The 7,693-nt window shown below is 36.1% G+C and overlaps 1 long non-coding RNA gene and 1 other non-coding gene across 11 annotated transcripts in view; one reads left to right on the top strand and one right to left on the bottom strand.

The window, feature by feature from the left end:
• The window catches only part of LOC149014675 (uncharacterized), a 35,143-nt gene extending 29,229 nt beyond the window's left edge, over window positions 1–5,914 (bottom strand). For all 10 annotated transcript variants that reach the window (XR_016173628.1, XR_016173635.1, XR_016173629.1 and 7 more), the window contains exons 1-2: window positions 5,811–5,914; window positions 5,356–5,430 (exon numbers count right to left, since the gene is read on the bottom strand). This is a non-coding gene — a long non-coding RNA (uncharacterized LOC149014675). The remainder of the gene's footprint in view (window positions 1–5,355; window positions 5,431–5,810) is intronic.
• Window positions 2,152–2,222, top strand: TRNAC-GCA (transfer RNA cysteine (anticodon GCA)). The gene has a single exon. It is a non-coding gene; the product is annotated as a tRNA-Cys (tRNA).
• Window positions 5,915–7,693: the final 1,779 nt, after the last annotated feature.

Here is a 7,693-nt window from a genome sequence, read left to right as displayed (position 1 = left end):
TCAGTGTGAAGCACTTTCAAGAGTTGACATATGTGATCAATGTGATCATCTGGATGCTTCCTATTGATCTATATATATCATCAAAATATACGACCAAAAATCCAACAATAAAAGGACGAAGTACTTGTGTCGTGACTCTCATAAATGTGATAGTTGCATTCGTTAGACCAGACATGGCCTTCCATTCGAATAATCTATCCTCAGTTTTGAAGACTTCCTTCCATTCATCTCCAGGCTGAACACAAATCTGATGATAGCCACTTCTGAGGTCCAATTTAGAAAAGATCTTAGCCCCATACAGCATGTCTAACATATCATCAACCATTTTCATATAGTTTAGGTATTGTATGAAAAGGTATCTCCACACATATATATACGGTACCACACAGTATAAAATACTAAAACAGTGTTACTACTAATTAGTGCAAAAAATACAAAATAAGACTCCAAATCACCTATTTAAATACTTACTTTCTTCTAATTAAACCTGAGGATAAACATTTTTATACATATAGATCCTTAAACATTATAACATGTTTCCCGTATATACCAACCATTTCAAACCAGAAATCATTTCCATACCTTACAACATCCAATACTGTTTTAACAAACTCTACCGTACCATGTTTGAAACAATTTGGTATGGTAAAGTTTCTCTGGGTGGTTTCAGTTTCAATGTGGCACGGGTACCAAATTGACACCCTTAATTCTGGGGTAGTTGATTAGAAATAAGAAAATAGGTTATGGTGGTTGGATAGCTCTTGACAAATTTAGAGTAATGGGATGTATGCATGGATCAGGTTCTTGAGATATGGGATGAAAAGTTATTGCAATGGGGTGAAACTTAGAGAGAATGTAGGTAACTATATAGTGGGGGCGATTCCTAAAGTTTGGGCCTGTTTTACCAGTCAGATTTGGAGTAAATCTGAGCTCGAAGTCTGGGTTTTTTCTGGGCGTAGGAAAATAGAAAGACAGAAAAAGAACATAGCATTGGAAGTTAAAAAGGTTAGAAGAAGAATTGGGGATGGGGATGAGTCAACGTAAAGTTTTAGAAGAGAACATCAAGTTAAATTGCTCAATAAGATTCTATCGTGTTAAAAACTCAAGTAACAAGGAGAAGATGTTGCATGAGAGAGAAAAGGGGGGGAAATGCTATGTCATCGTACCTCATCGGAAGCACTAACAAAGTTCAAAATTAAATTCACTAATTCAACATCTAATTGGTAGAGGATGCATTACACATATATGGACCTTTTAAAATTCCATATTACCTCATAAAAGAATTAAGGATTCCTATTTACTCTAGAAGCATCTATAAGGTAAATAAAATCAAAATAGAATTCTATTTAAGAACCAAGTATCCTAATCTAACTCAAAAATGCTGAATCAAATACTGAATTTTAAACACCTAATCCCATGTGACAATACTCTATTCACCACATTATGCTGAAGAACTTCTAAAGCAAAGAATATAGGACTCATATTGATGTTTGCTTCAGAGTAGTTTTCTGGAGTGAGTCAGGTTGTCTTTGAGGTAGACGAACGCAGTTAACGGTATGTATGAGCAATTCTGAGAGAACCATTAGAAGATACCATATTACTTGAGTCAGTGCTGAAGATCATGAGGATGGTTAATTCTAAGAAGCCACTCACCCTAAAACACCTGAATGTTGCAGCGGGAACAATGATGGACCACATGGAACCAGCAATAGCACGAGTGATATAGCGACAATGTTCAGACAGCATAAGATCACCAAGAGAAAGAACTTGTACATCCAATACCATAGGTTGATCAGTTTAATCTCTTATAACCATCCAAGTCAAATTACATATAAGCATTGACGTTGCCCATGCCATTTCCAGCCTAGCCTAGTCCTTTAATTTCAAGTACCAATAGAGTATTGCGACATACCGAGAATTTACAGTCATAGTGCAAGTTTCGGTGGTCAAGCTGGACCTTAAACCAGCCAGCAACAATGAGGTGAACTTGTAGTTTCTTAAGTATTTATAATCAAGACAATTACTTCCATTAATGGATCAACGTTGACTTACCTGTTAGAGGAATTGCATATAGGAGTACACAGGATCACATGATTCATTTCGGATGCAGTACAAACAGAATCAGATCATCATTCATTTTTGTATTATTTTGGCAGCATGGCCGAGTGGTAAGGCGGGGGATTGCAAATCCCTTTTCCCCAGTTCAAATCCGGGTGTCGCCTGTTCAACCAAAGACTCGGAATACTTTATTCCGCTATTCTGCTGATATAACTGGGCGAATTTTTGCCCAGCAGAAGCGGAGGAAACGACCTAGAACTGTCTGTAAGAATCTGGAAGTTTTCATTTTTGTGTATTTGCAATGCAGCAAAGCCTGGAAAGGACAATACAATCCTAAAATTGTCTAAAAATCACTTACCAAAATAATTCAGGCAGGTGAACAATGGGTACTCTATAAAAGAAATGAACCTACCTAACTTGAGGAAGATTACAATTACAACCATTCCCAAACATGTTCCGAATCTAACCGTGAGAGAGCAGGAGTACATTTTCACCTATCCACTCCAAGAGGCAACCGATTGTGTCACAAGCATATGTAATGGCTGGTGCACATGCACTACAACAACAGATTGAAAACGCAACACATACACATACATAGAGGCATTGATAATACCAAATATCTAATTAAGCTCAGCAACTACTTTCGACGTGATAATACTAGATAAAAGAAACTACAGTCACCTGGCAATTAATGTATCATATGTTCAATTAACCAGATAAGACAACTTGACCAGAATCCATCTAAGGGTTACATGTCTAATCAACCCAATTGCCACCATATTTCTACATCCAAATCGTCGATGTCCATCATATTTTCTTGCACCAATGCAGAGATTAAGAAAAACCAACCCTCTTTTCCCACTGGTTGAGAATTAAGAATACCATCACGCCATCTACTATACCTATTCCGGTGGGCCATTAGATGAAAAAATATACCCACAGTTTAGTTGGAAAAAAGTTCTCATCGGGACCTTGGTGCACACACGTGTGTGGAGGGGTTGAAGCATCAATTTTCCAGCCTGGTCAAACCACAAGCCAGACCAAGATACAAGTTCACACAAGAAACCCAAAAGCACATTGTGCAAATTCAATAGCAATTCAGCTCATCAAGAAGGATGCAGCCAGAACCAAGTTTACCAAATGCATTATATGTTTCTACATTCTCAAAGATCACGAAAGTCAACATCAATTGAATTAGCTAAATAGACTTGACAAGCATGCACCACTACATATTATTTCTGTTTTAATTTTCTTTTATCAACAGCCATACGATACTCCTAACCAGTAAACCAAAATTATATATAGTCTCCAGAAAAGCACCACTCATGATCCAATATCAAATCCTCTTTTTTTTTCTTTTCTTTTTTTTCTTTGGGGGGGGGGGGGGCAGTTGGGGAGGTATAGAAGATCAAAATGGTTGACTGAGAACACTTCGTAAGAGAGCCACACTAAATGCAGGAAAAGGAAGACCAACTTATGCATATATACATGGGTGTCAAACCAGTCAGTCCCACCAGTTTAGGACAGACATTGATCAGTCCTAGTAGAAAATCTGATCAACATGCAATCAGGCCTTCAAACCAAGATTAAGGCCTGTTAATAATCAGCTGGTCAGTTAACAGTCTATGATCAGTCCCGACAAGACTAACCAAGATAAATATAGGGCATTGGTTAGGCTACCTAGCCTAACTATAAGCATAACATTTTCTATTCCATCTCATCAAGTTTCTGATCTGCAACCTAAAAAAAAAAAACTTTCTGTTCCCAGGGAGGAGAAATGATTTAAGAGTCTTGCAAATAGAAGAAAATCAAAGGGAACGGATCTACAAATGTGATGGAAAGATGAAGCCTTTCAAACTTGGTCTGGCTTACCTTTTTGGAGAAATTCTTACACTCCAAACAGTTCTAGACGGTGCTCAATTTGTTGGTTAGTGTAGGTTATCGATCTGTCTATCATGTTAATCATTTCACCAATGCCCACCAGTTTTTTTCAACCAAATTCATGTCTTAAAATCCAGACCAAACAATTTATTCATAGGTCAGTTTGATTTCTGGTCGCATGCGAAGCATCTTCCCAACTAGAATAAAGAAATGCCAACAAAAATGCACAAAATAATCTACATCTTTCATCTTCTATAACAAAGATTATCCATGTTAACTTCTGCAAAAAATTGTGAAAAACTTTTTTGCTCATGAAGATTATCCATTTTCCAAAGACTCTAAAGAGCATAACAGTTCACAAGACTCCCTATGTACACAGCCTTACCTCCTGACTGAGAGGAGATGTTGTTTCCAAGTTTCAAACCTGCAACCAACAGGTTGCAATAGCAGAACTACCCATTGAACCAAGGCTCTCACCCCAAATGTGTTGAATTGTTGATCCAACCATATCACGGTTCTCATTGGCAATGAATGTGATGAAAATCACAAACCATTCCCATTATAGTAAAATATCACACTGATCTATGATTAGTGCTGCTCAAACAGACAAGGTTAGAAAAGATCAACCCCCAGAAAAAGGAAACATAACTACCAAATGGGCTGTGTACAACCAAAAGTAGGAAAGAAAAAAGAATTGGGACCTTATCCCTTTTGTCCAGTGGAATAAAATATGAATTGGATTGAACCATGGAAATAACTTGTTTCACATCAAAGATTCTAGCATTCTTACCACATAATGGAAAATACTAGCTTGGATCATTTCCACCTTGAACCATCAAATACAACTAGTAACTCAAATCATTAATCAACTAGGCAGAAGTAAAAAGATGATTCACGCTACTCCAGCAAGTGTTTGCAGTATAAGTAACTCGTTACTTTGAATTTCTACATTTGTCTAATTGTTAACCTCTCCAGTAAACACATTTTACCAATTTAATAATAAATGGTTAACAGTTATTTATGATTTACAAATTTTAGAAGCCGGTGTATTCATGGCTATGATACACTAAGAAAGAAGCTTGCCTGGGCAAAATAGAACTATTTGAGGCCGATAAAGGGTAAAACCAAAGGAAGGAAACTAAATTAACCATCACCTATCCTTCTCCATACCGACATTTCACTGGACCACTGAAGATTACAAACAACAAAATTGATAGGGAATGATTACCAACAGACGGAAAACTAGAGGAACAAAGAAAAGTGAAATCCCGTCATGACAAGCACCCATAGACCACCTAAACAGAAAACTAGTAACGTGCAACCGAAGCTAAACTTTAGAAATATTAAGTACATGAAGAACACAAAGTCCACTGCGCTACAGAAAGCAAGCAATAGAAGAAAGATCATTCACTTCACCTTGGAATAGAAGACGTGATAATGTAAGATCCATCGTCAAAATCGTCTCTGCCGAAAATTCCATCCTCGAAGGCCCTGAAAAAAGAAATCAAACGGTCATGCACAGAATTAATGAGAGGAGCTACCAACTTGATCACGTAATGTACATGAATTCTTGAGGATTCTGCGTAAAATGAAATACAAGAACTACTTCTGACTCAAATGGAATCTTTGATAACGAAGAAAACAAGAAACGTCAAAATCTAGTAAGAGGAAAAATCCAGAGTTCTAAATAAAATGGAACGAGAACAGCCGTCATAACGAAAGCCATAATCCGAACGTAAGTTGCAGCAGATGTGAAAGAAATCGATTAATGGCGCTGTAAACTGGAAAAATCGAAGAACAGAATCGAATCACAGATCATACTCAATGAGCGAAGAAAGCAAATTCATTGAAGCTAAAGCGGAGATACTCACGATTGATGAGATAAATCGTTGCAGAGTTGCAGGAAATTTTGACGAGGTAGAAAAGGAAAATGATGAACATCCATTCCAAGGGTTTACGATCTGAAACAAAAGTAAAATAATAGAGAGGACTAGATGCTTCTGGTCCCGCAACCTTATATACACGTATTTTTCGGTAAAACACTTATTTCAATTCCCAAAAGAAAAGTTAAAAACACGTATTCGGTTTCTACCTGCTTCTAAAGAGGACAACAAATAATAATAAAAAATTAAAAAAATCTGTAACCAAAAAGTAATAGAATATTTTACACAATAAGGTAGTAAACCATATGGTAGACTATAACACTATATTATTACCCTAGGAATTTTATATTATATTCTTACCCAAAAATAAGAATTTTATATTATGATTAATGATTAAAAATATAAAAGAACCTTGGCGATTTAACCCAGCAATATCTTCTAGTGGCCACTTTTCTACCCAAAAAAAAAAAGGTGGCCACTTGAGGGGACGGCTTATCAATTGCCCTAAGCTAGCTTTGATTAGCTCGGCTTATATTTTACTCTTTTTTTTTTTATCAAAAATTATTTGATGTTCAGCTGCTCTCAGGGCTCCCATGGTACAGGTGCGCTGACAAGCCGGTTTTTTTGAAAGATAAAAAGGGTCTTGTATGGGTCCTGCAACCATCCAGTCACACACTTTGGCTATTGGATCAAAATTTAGATCTCCATCATTGAAATTCAATGGTCGATATTGAATCTCGGCTTGATGGTCATGCATATTTATTCAATCAATTTTCGATCAAAAAAAAAAAAAAAAAAAAGTTGAGATGCCCGTCGCTCCCCCATTTTTTTTACCATAAAAATTATGTAAAAAATTCACACATAATTATTATAAAAGAATTAGAGGTTAGATCTACATGGATTTTCTATGAGCCCATTTATTTTTGTAATCAAAAACTTTTAAAAACATTTATACTTGTGAATTGTGATTCCCTATCATAAATAGAGCAATCTCACAGTTTGGAAGAGACTACTTCTAGGCTTCTAGCTATATGTTGGTAAAAGAGGGAGCAGAGGAAGTCTTCTATGTGACTTGGGAAGCAAAAGCATGTGCAACTCACGGTTTATTTGCTGTTGTTCTATAATTATAAGCTGCATATGATGACATAAACCTAGCAAGCTCTTATGAGGTGTCAAGACTTATAGACTCTACTTTTCTTGCTTTTAGATTTGTTTGCCTGAGGAGTTCGATGTAAGTTTTCTTTTAAGTATTGTTCATTTGAAAATTTTAAGGAACTATGTGGGGAAAAAAAAACATCTTTTCCATCAGTCCAAAATTTGATTGCTTGGTCAAATGGGGATGGAAAATGGATAAATGAGCCTTATTAAGTTAATGAATCTTGCTCTCTAATGTGAAATTCTATTTTTCTCACTTCAACTTTTTTAAAAGTGATACATATTTAGTAAGACTTTGTAGGATAATGTGAGAATTAATAATAAAAGTGATACTTATATTTGTAATTTTTTCACACAAACCATTCATTTTAAGGCTATAAGTTGGCTTATACATGATCAACACACGGCTGCAGGCAACACTGATATAAGTAATTTTATACTTTTGAAATTTGATGTGAAATTCATAATTCGTAACAAAAAATATGTAGCAAACAATGAAAAAAATTGAAAATCCGAAGAGATAGACAAAAGGGAAAGTTATTATCATTGAAGGTTCACTTAGTTAGTAATGATCAGTACTTGTTAGTGAATAGGTTATGGGTCAACTCTATTAGTGATATATGCAAGGTTTGAAATATTGGACAGTGTCACCGTTTCTATGACTGGTGACACAACTGACATGGCGACATTTCGCCCGCATGTCGGCGACTTTTGGC

Source organism: Hakea prostrata, chromosome 5, assembly GCF_041222555.1.
Source record: "Hakea prostrata isolate BN-2017 chromosome 5, UWA_Hpros_2, whole genome shotgun sequence".
Taxonomy (NCBI): domain Eukaryota; kingdom Viridiplantae; phylum Streptophyta; class Magnoliopsida; order Proteales; family Proteaceae; genus Hakea; species Hakea prostrata.
Note: the sequence above shows the minus strand (reverse complement) of the source record. Positions and strands in the feature narration are given on the sequence as shown.